The sequence below is a fragment of the Zophobas morio genome, unplaced genomic scaffold, assembly GCF_036711695.1.
Source record: "Zophobas morio isolate AGI-343-1 ecotype UQ-CSIRO unplaced genomic scaffold, CSIRO_AGI_Zmor_V1 ptg000029l, whole genome shotgun sequence".
NCBI lineage: Eukaryota > Metazoa > Arthropoda > Insecta > Coleoptera > Tenebrionidae > Zophobas > Zophobas morio.
Genome location: NW_026972134.1, coordinates 9,197,670 through 9,208,905, shown reverse-complemented (window position 1 = coordinate 9,208,905; position 11,236 = coordinate 9,197,670). Strand labels below are relative to the sequence as shown.

Here is an 11,236-nt window from a genome sequence, read left to right as displayed (position 1 = left end):
TAAATATTTTGTGAAAAAAGTAGTATTTTTTTATTAATTTTTCAATAAAAGTTTTTTACACATACACTCTTTTGACCAGCGTATGAAATATCATACGATAAAATAAACATAGTTAACAAAAAAAAAAGGTGTTTTTTTTGCTAGTTTGTGTTTAGAAGGGCTATTGCATTAAGTTTTGCTAATTTTTATCAAAATAATAAAAAAAAAATTACTCGGGCATTAATGGGTTAAATCGATAAAATAAAATCACGCCTTCATTAATTTTTTTGAGTCACCCTGCATATGCAAATCCAAAAATATGAATAGAATGATAAATCACAAGTACAGACTCATCATATTTTGTACATTTTAGATACGATTTATTCGGCAAACTTTTGAGCTTACGTCATCAGTTTTTTGTAGAAGATAACCAAATATATTTTGACTAAAAATTTATTATGCTCTTTATAACCTTAAAACATCTGCAAGATTTCAAAGCATTCGGTTTTGTAGTTCCTGATTAAATCAATAAAATAAATTTACGCATTCATTAATTTTTTTGAGTCACCCTGTATATGCAAATCGAAAAAATTTGAATGGAATGATAAATCACAAGAAGAGACTCACCATATTTTGTACATTTTAGATAGGATTTATTCAGCAAAATTTTGTGGTGACGTCATAAATTTTTTAGGGGGGACGACCAAATACGTTTTGATCAAAAATTTACCATGCTTATGATAATTTTAAAATATCTTCAAGATTTCGAAGCATTCGGTTTTGTAGTTCCTGAGTAAATCAGTAAAATAAATTTACGCTTTCATTTATTTTCTTGAATTACCCTGTATATGCAAATCCAAAAAATATGAATGGAGTGATAGATCACAAGTACAGACTGATCATATTTTGTACATTTTAGATATGATTTATTCGGCAAATTTTCGAGCTGATGTCATCAAGTTTTTGGAGGGGATAAGCAAATATATTTTGACTAAACATTTATTATGCTCTTTATAACCTTAAAACATCTGCAAGATTTCAAAGCATTCGGTTTTGTAGTTTCTGAGTGAATCAGTAAAATAAATTTACGCATTCATTAATTTTTTGAGTCACCCTGTATATGCAAATCAAAAAAATATGAATGGAGTGATAGATCACAAGTACAGACTCATCATATTTTGTACATTTTAGATATGATTTATTCCACAAACTTTTGAGCTGGCGTCACCAAGTTTTTGGAGGGGATAAGCAAATATTTTTTGACTAAAGATTTATGATGCTCTTTATAGCCTTAAAACATCTGCAACATTTCAAAGCATTCTGGTTAGCAGATTAAAAATTAAATTTCAAAATGTTGTTATATAATTTTGATTTTTTTTCCAAAAATCTGGACGTTTCGGGTGAAAAGTCGATTCAGAGTTGTAAACTACATGTGTAGGACTATGTTATTTTATACAATTGAAAACCCATTTACTATGTACAATTTTGAAGTGACGTCATCGCATTAGTGGTGGGGATGATTAGACAAATTTTGGTTAGCGTTTCACCATCTACATGATATTCTTAATATAAGTACAAAATTTCACAACAATCGGTCGAGTACTTTCGGAGATTATCTGTCTAATAAAAATCCGGGACGGCAGACGGACAGACGGACGGACAGACGGACGGACAGACGGACAGACGGACAGACGGACAGACGGACAGACAGACGGAAATGGGAGACCTATTTCTTCGTCTTCTAGAGGTCATGAAAGATCGAGAAAACGTAAAAGTAGAGAGTCGGCCGACGGACTCGATTACAATACTTCCTTTGCTTACGCTCGGGAAGTAAAAATCGATATCTAAATTATTTAAGGAAATTTCGGAACATGGTTTTCAACACTGCTTTTTCAGATTACAAAACTCCAGAAATCGTACCAGATATATCGTCGACTTTTTTTGTTAGAAACGATATACAGTATAAAAACTTGTTTCGTAGCAGCTGCTAAACGTATATTTTTACTACTTCTCAGTTCCATCAAATACAATCGAAAATAGATTTGGCACGCTTTCTAAAATTGTTGAAGCCGAAATCAGTGGTAAAAACCGCGATTCAAAATTTCCATAAATAAATGAAATATTAATTTTTAAAATACGTGGTTCAAAAATTACAATAAAATTTAAAAATATATGATAATAAATTGCTAAAAAACTGCCCCCACAATTATGTAGTGAAAGTTGGGGACAAGTTACATTTAAAATTTCATAACAATAAGTGAGTTAATAATGGAGATATTACATTTTGAAAATATATTGACAACATAAGGGTAGAACGTAGAGACTTCTCTTAAGTATTCATCAAATTAGCAGTAGTTCCTACAATCAACATTTATGTGAAATAAAATACCTAAACAATATAATTTTTTGGAAATTCTGCGAAATTGGAAAAAAATGTTTGATACATAAATAAAAAAATTTTATCCAATCAAAACATTATCGTACTCAGCTTTTCCTCGTGCGCTAATAACTCTTTCCTGGATAAAATTCGTTTTTATTCCCTTATACCATAAATAGCTAATCTTTGTTTTTAGTTTCCTCATTAAAAAACGGACAGATTTTTGACATATTTATTTGAAGTGTGTGCTTCCGAATAATCTCTGAATTTGTCGGTGGCTATCACGTACTTATGTGCTTAAGTGTAATTCGATTATAGCAAGATAATAAATCGCTTGTATAAGTACATACGTAGTATATAAAAAAAATAAAAATTAAGATGCATAAGTTTAGAGCCTACTTTAAAGATACTATTCAATAAAATTTGGTTAAAAAAAAAACAAAAACACTAGTGCAAATCTAATTAAAAACATAGATACTTCTCTGCAGTTTGATCTGTCTGTCTCAAGTCTTCGGGACACTGAGAAAAACAGGTGAAAATTAATTTATGATAAATTCCTGAATATGCTAAAAAATTTGACAAAACGTCATAAAATAATAATAATTTAAAGCAGATATATTCTCCAGATTATTAATCTAAACAGTCTACTTACCTATGCATGCAATCTTAAATTCTAAACCGTTATGATAAAAGCTGTCACAGTTAGCAAATAAGGAAGTTGCAAAACCGATTTACTTTCAAATGCGCCGTGAGATACACAATGTCATAGGTATTACATTTTTTTGTGCTAGATACGAATGTTTCGCTAGATACGAATGTTTCAACTTCGTCCATTTTATTTCTAAGAGACTGTATACTTTGATGAACGATACTAAAATTATAGGGAATATCCTTTAACTTGTGTTTTTTACTCACTACAACCTTAGTTAGAGCTAGGTTGTTATTATCGCTAGTTTCACTATGTTCAACGAGTATACTACTAGGCTGTTGTTAATGCATTAGTTCAATTACGAAATCCTGATCTGGTCGTTTCTTTTTTAAATAGTTTTAGATGTGCTGCCTGTTGTAACTGGTTTTATTCGTCTTGGATGTAGCCACAATTTTCTTCCTGCTTGTGCGAAGCCAGAGTCGCCAGCATCACTGTTTCCAATAATAAAGCTTAATTTGGAAGCGTTCATCAGCTGTTTGTTGCTGGGTTATATTAGTTTTTTATTGTTTTTTCCCTTCTTGATTGGTGAAGTCGATCGTTATTATCGTCCGCAGAAGTCGTGTTTTTGTTGTCATTAACACTGACACTGAAGTGTGTCATCTGTACAAAATAGTACAATTCTGTCTTAAATATTACATTTATTTTTTAATAACTTCTCTGTAAAGGACAATAAATACATAATCAGCAGAAACAGTACTAGAATAAACAACTATAAATTAATTTTTAAATTTAATGAAGGTGGAATTTAATTGGTTGCTCCTTTACATCCTGCACGCCAAGGCCAATCGCAAACATTTCTGTTAGGGTTGAAATGTAGTCCATCTGGGCAGTCAAACAAATATGGATGACTATTAGAACATTCATAGAATTTCGTGCAATCATCGTGTGGAATGTAGATTGGATATTTTCCGTCTCGGGCTGGACAAGTGGGACCTAAGTAATAAAAAAAGTATAGTTATTAAAGTCATATTGCTATAAAAGCAACTTAAATACCTGCTTGTACAGAATATACAACAAAAATGATGAAAACAAAAACTTTTGCATTAAACATATTGCAAATTTTTAATTTCTAAGTTGTGAAAAAAATAATTCTCAAAAGAGTATAAGTGTGAACTGTAACTTCTATGGTGCAGATGAATGCTTATATACATAGATGCCAAGGAAGTAAAAGTCATTCAAGATAAACTTATCACAGCAAACGGATATCAAAAAAATGTTGTAATCTTCCTTGTTGATTCAATAAAAAATTAATGAAATATAATAATAATAAGTTTTGCGTCAATAACAGATTATGTACCTACGTTCTATCAAGTACCGTTTGCGCAATGTACGTCCGGCTCTGACTCTCCTTGTTGAAATATTTGTACCAAGTAATTTTTATTATTGTCTCAATTGTTTGGTTCTGTCATTCATTTAAAGAGGTCTACCAAGAAAAAGGTAAAGTAGCCTAAGAGTTTAATTTCGACGGGTAGGTCATGTAGAGGCACAACAGACAATAGACGAAAACCGGTGGTAAAAGTTTAAAGAAAGAGAAGAATTAAACTTTCAGATGAAGAGGAGAACAAAATCAAAATTGTTTAAACAAAATATAACAGCATCATCAAAAATGTTCTTTTACGATACAAAGCGTTCAGTTCCACTTGACATTTAAGTTCGGTTTCCATATGGCAAATGTCTAAAATTGACCCACGATGGAATTTAATCATGACTTTGTCATATAATAAAGAAAATGAATCAATTATGTTTCTGTTATTTGGTGTTTATTTAATAAGATTTAATTTTTGTCCGCAGTAAAAGATGGCTTCTGGATCTTGAGAACAATTTGTAATAAATTATCCAGATGTTGATAATATCGAATTGCCTCACTTAATTGAATGTATGCATGAAAACCAGCCAGACGAGGCCAAGAGTGGTTTTTTGCGCATCTGCTTCGCAGACGTTAGAATAGATAATGTCGTAGGGTTCAAAAGAAATTGCCAACCTTCTGGCGTTTGGCGAGTTTCTTATCAAATGAAGAACCGAACACCTAATTATTGTGAAAAAGATAGCAAAAGCAAGAAAGCCATCTATCCGTTCCCAGACAGCCAAGAGCAATTGAAGCACTACACTTATAATACAGAGTTTGCAGTAGTGGACTATAGTCCAATGTTCTGTTCTTGTCCAGTACCGGATTTTAAATTGGCCACAGAGCAAAAGAAAATGAATCAATTATGTTTCTGTTATTTGGTGTTTATTTAATAAGATTTAATTTTTGTCCGCAGTAAAAGATGGCTTCTGGATCTAGAGAACAATTTGTAATAAATTATCCAGATGTTGATAATATCGAATTGCCTGACTTAATTGAATGTATGCATGAAACCCAGCCAGACGAGGCCAAGAGTGGTTTTTTGCGCATCTGCTTCGCAGAGGTTACAATAGATAATGTCGTAGGGTTCAAAAGAAATTGCCAACCGTCTGGCGTTTGGCGAGTTTCTTATCAAATGAAGAACCGAACACCTAATTATTGTGAAAAAGATAGCAAAAGCAAGAAAGCCATCTATCCGTTCCCAGACAGCCAAGAGCAATTGAAGCACTACACTTATAATACAGAGTTTGCAGTAGTGGACTACAGTAGAATGTTCTGTTCTTGTCCAGTATCGGATTTTAAATTGGCCACAGAGCAACCTAGTATATGGTTGATTTCAGAGGTAACAATGGATTTATGCAGAATGAAATTATAACCCTAAGCGAATTTTTGGTTGTTAATTTAGTAGGAGCAGTTGGGATTATAATATAATGTGATTTATATATGGATTTATATATTAATAAAACAAATTAATATATTCTACTTTTTTAATTTGCTGTAAGGTGGAAGAAAATGTATAGTGTGCAACACAGGCGTGAAGAATTTTTCCCTCACGTAGTTTGCGATATAAGTCGTGTAAAAATTCCACTTCACACACTTATTACACAATATATACATACTATACTGGCGAATTAGAACAACTACTTTCAGAATTTAATAAGATGGCACATAATAAATAATACTGAAACATATTTCCTTTGTTATTCCTCCTCTGATTTAAAACGGATATATTTTTCACACTACTTTGCTGAAGTGCGTGCTTCCGAGCAATCTAGGTTTGATTTTATCGGTAATTTTCACCTATTTATCTGCTTTAAGTGTAATCTGATTGCAGCAGAAGTAGCTATACAGGAAACGTAACCACTTACAATGCGTTTTTTGTTTACGAATACATCATAGGGAGGATAAAGTAAATGCCGTGATGTAATAAAGAACTAATTAAATTTTTGTTGACATTTAAAAACAGTTTTATTATTATTATTATTATTATTATAAGTTAACAAAAAATTGGGCAAGAAAAATTAATTTCTATGAGCCCAACGTTATAATAGTCTATTATCGGGTGATATGTATAAAATAGGTAGACAGATTTTTGTTCAACATTGAAAAAGAATTGTGTCAATTTCTTTCTTAAAAGATGACAGAGTCAGTGCAGTGACAGCAGAGGAAGGTAAACCGTTCCATGCGTCGAAGGATCGATTTGCAAAAAAGTTCTGGCGGCATTTTATCTTAACACTTTGCTTAGCTAGTTTAAACGCATGACCTCTTAGCCTTACGTCGCGGTTCAAAGGTAACATATAAGAAAGATCGCAATTAAAATTTGCGTGAAGTATACGATACATATAAATTAAGTCACCTCTATTTCGACGATCTGCAAGACTTAGGATACCTAGGTTAGAGAGTCGTTCTTCGTAAGATGGACGGTGATAGCCATAAGGAATTCTCGTTGCTAATCTCTGAACGGATTCAATAAGGTTCGGATCTTTGATCCAATCTACACTCCAGACTATGCATCCATATTCAAGAAGTGGACGACAATATTGACAGTAAAGGCGAACAAATGCGGATGGGGATAGTGTTTTAAAGGCCTTTGAGATTAGAAATAGCATTGATCTTGCTTTCTTACATATTGAAGTTATATGTAGTGACCACGACATATCATGAGATATAGTAACACCTAAATCACAATAAGAATCGGAACTGGTTAAATTTACAGAATTAATGGTATAATTCAATTTAGGATTATTCTTTCCCAAATGTAGGACCAAGCACTTAGTCTCATTTAGTGGCAACTGCCAACTAGCGCACCAGAGGGAGATCTGATCGAGATCATTTTGCAACCGTGCATAATCGGAAAGTGGATTACCATATAATTTACTATCGTCCGCAAAAGAAGAAATTTTGCATTTAACGTGCAGAGGAAGGTCGGCAACATAAATTAGAAATAGTAATGGTCCAAGGACGAAACCTTGTGGGACCCCACTAGAAACCGCAGTAAAATCTGAGAAATGATCCCCAACACGTACACAAAATTTACGATCAGAAAGGTATGCTTTAATCCAGGATAAAAGTTGGCCACGGAAGCCAGTATGATCAAGCTTAAGCAGCAAAGCAGCATGTGGGACTTTATCAAATGCTTTCGAGAAATCTAAATATATGACATCAATCGGATGATTATTGTTGAGAGCAAGGGTCCAATCATTAATGCAGGTTAAAAGATTAGTAACGACTGATCTGCCTGGCATAAATCCATGTTGCGTTTTAGGTATTATATTATATTGAGCGCAAAATCTATACATGTTAGTAACAATTATGCGTTCCATAATTTTAGTAACAATAGGGGTTAAACTAATGGGTCTATAATTATTAACGTCAAGTTTATCACCTTTCTTAAATATAGGAGTGACTGAGGCGGTTTTCCAAACATCTGGCAAACAACCCTCATTAAACGATTTTTGCATGATTAAAGACAGAGGTAATGACAAGGATCGAGAGCAACTCCTGAGTAGTAGCGGCGAGAGAAGATCAAGCCCTGGAGATGTTGATATTTTTATCTTATTCAAGAGATCTTCAACCGTTTTGGAATCAAAGATTATTGAAGTAAGCGAGTCGACAATTCTCATAGATAAAATGTTAGGGTAACTCACAGACTTGGAAATACTGGTGTAAGATTTGGTAAATGCTTCAACAAACATATTAGCAATGAGGGCCTTATCATCTGCAACCTTTCCGTCATTCGTTCTAAGTATAGAATGAGAAACTTTGGAACTTAAAGACGACCTCACATACTTAAAAAATTTGTTTTTATTATATGATATGAGATTTTCCTCGTATGTTTTTTTTTATTAAAGATCGTTTTAGATAATTCATTGGAAAATGCTCTGTGAGCTCTGTAATCGACTACGGAGCCAGTTCTTTTAAATTTGTGCCATAATTTGCGTTTAACTTTAATGAGATTGAAAACATGATGATCAATCCAAGGTCTAACAGGGTTGTAGGTAAATGGTTTTAGCTTACTGTTGGAAATAACAGAGGAATTAACGATACTAACAAAATACCACCAGCAATGAGGAAGAGTCTGTTGTGAGAATGAAGTCTCCCAGTTAACCGCATTTATATCTCGCTCCACTTAGGAAAATGTATCACTCGTTTATACCCAGTCACTTTCTGTTTATTGCTATAGCTGATGGTCTGCATGGCGGCTTTAACGACAACATGATCAGATTTACCAATGGGAGGATCAAAATCGAAAGTGGAAATCAAATTGGGATCACTAGTTAGTAATAAATCAAGAGTTGAGGGAGTATCTCCGTGTCTGTATCTAGTAGGTTTGTCTATAAGTTGAGATAAATTGTTATTATGAAGAAATTCAATAAATTTAGAAGGACCTACAGAATCCGGACAGGTACCAGTATCCCATTTAATCATAGGGAAGTTAAAGTCTCCAAATATGAAATGATTATGACAATTTGACTGTAACAATTCATTATGGATGTTATTATATAAAATGGCGTCATCTTCAGCAGTAGCGTATTTGGGACGATAGACACAAATTATTACAAAGGACAGGGTAGAAGATTTGCATAATATCGATAATGCTTCAGTAGTAGGCGTGGAAATATTAACAGTTGACACCAAAAAAGACGAGATAATATCATTATTCAAATAGGCACAAACACCACCACCATAATAATCTGCGCGATCTGCCCTGTAAATAGTATACCCAGGAATGGATATAATTGGATCAGTATAATCAAGATGAAGCCACGTTTCTGAGATTAGAATTATTGAAGGTTTAGGAAGTTGAATATATGCTAGAAATTCGTTATATTTAGCTGGAAGAGAACAAAGATTAGTATAAGTAAGTGTCAATTCAGTAATACTAACAGCAGTTAGTTTTTTGGAATATTAATAATTTTGGGAACACCCTTGATGAATTTGATAGTGATATCGTTTTCACCCTTTTCCTGACGACTCTTGAGTTCAGTTCTCAGAGATTTAAGGTAAGATAATTGTTTTGGGGTTTTATCATCTGAGAATTGCAGTATAGAGAACTCCGTATTGGATAAACATGTCACCCTCTTTATCAGAATGGTTCTAGCCAGTTGCGAGTTAGTAAACATTATTTTTAAAGCTCTAGGCTTCTTAGCTGACGTGGAGAAATTGCCCATCCTGCTAAAAGAGGCGACGGTAGAAAGATCGATGGCAAAACAGTCTGGCAAGAACTGCCTTATCATGCTCGGTGTTGTCTGTATCAATGATACCATAGATAATAATATTATTAGATCTGCGAGCTTCACTTATGACATCATCTGATGAAGAAGCTAAGTCAGCCCGAAAAGGAGGAGCCCTCACATCCTGATTAAATGATTCCAATGCGTCAGTGACACTATCAACACGTACCAAAAGGTCTTTATTGGCCGACTGAAGGTCAGCAATTGATTTTTCGTGGACAGTCAGTTGCTCAGTATGAGTTTGTAAAATTTTTGTTTGCGCTACCAGTGTTGCATTGCATTTAGCAACATCATTAGATAGTGCCATTTGAGAAGTTTTTAAAGTGGAAACTTCCTTGCATAATTGCTCGATCTTATTCATGATAGCATGGAAATGAGTAGTATTTAACGGCTCAGGTGGTGAGGTCTGTGAATTGTTATCTCCAGAACCACTACCGGAGCACTTCGCACAAAGCCATGAGGAGTTACCATCAGTAAATCTCTGGAAATCAAATTTTGCGATGTTGGCACAAGCCGCGTGAAAGATCTTTTTACAAGCAAAACATGTTATACGCGCCTCCCGAGATCCAAATTTTCTACTACAACTAGAGTAATTATCAGCCATTGCAAGGAAACAAAGAGAAACAAAGTAAACAATAAGCCGTGATAGCAAAAATTACAGCAATAGATCTAACGTAATACAACGTACTATAAATTACACGTCCCTCGTATAAGGTGTTAGAAAAACAGCTATATAGGCTATCAGCTGAGCGCAAGCAAAGAAACTGATAGTGGAAGGTAAAAAGCTTCAAGGCTGAGGACAATAAACACAACCGATCTAAACAAAATGCACTTATCTTGAGCAGAATGGAAAGCGTAGTAACTTCAACAGACCATCCAGACCACGATAGTATATTTCTTCAAGAAATTTGATTAATTTTCGTAAGATAACCAGTAATATAATCACAAAATTATAGAGCAGAAAATCGCACGTCTACGCACTCTCAAACCCAGTTAACATTCATATATAGTGCTAATGTATTGGAAAGAAATAGGATAAGTTTACGTGCGCACACCACAGCTTCCCTTTCTTCTCTAAACAGTTTGGGATCATACCATAGTATCATAAATAATAATTGACAAAGAGTTCGCAAAGGAATCCAACGGAAATATTTATACAATTGTTTACAACTACCAGTACAAATAATTCTTTCATCTTCAACTAAAAAGCGTATAACTATATTAAGTACTAGATATTATGGAGTTAGGGGTAATCAGATAGATTTGGGTCGCAGTGAACATAATTGTCACTGATACATAAGACATGGAAACGAATGATTTATTTCCAAATCCAAATATACTGCATTTACAGTTTTAAACAGTATCACTGCTAATTTTCTCTGGTTGCCCGACAATAGCTACTTGTAGTCAATATCCACGTAATGTAATAAAATACTGGAATGTAATTGTTTGAGAGAACAACCTATTTTTACCCGAGTGTTCTTTATCAATTTGAATATTTTATATAAAAAAATTACATATTAAGCTGCAATTTTAGTAGGACTGCAGCGAGTCGACGAGCCGCCATTACTCCGCCAATGCAAAGAAAATAT

The 11,236-nt window shown here is 33.6% G+C and overlaps 1 long non-coding RNA gene across 1 annotated transcript; it reads right to left on the bottom strand.

The window, feature by feature from the left end:
- Positions 1-3,683: 3,683 nt before the first annotated feature.
- Positions 3,684-4,168, bottom strand: LOC135137563 (uncharacterized). The gene is made up of 2 exons (XR_010281860.1): positions 4,059-4,168; positions 3,684-3,998 (listed from the first exon to the last, which is right to left on the bottom strand). It is a non-coding gene; the product is annotated as an uncharacterized LOC135137563 (long non-coding RNA).
- Positions 4,169-11,236: the final 7,068 nt, after the last annotated feature.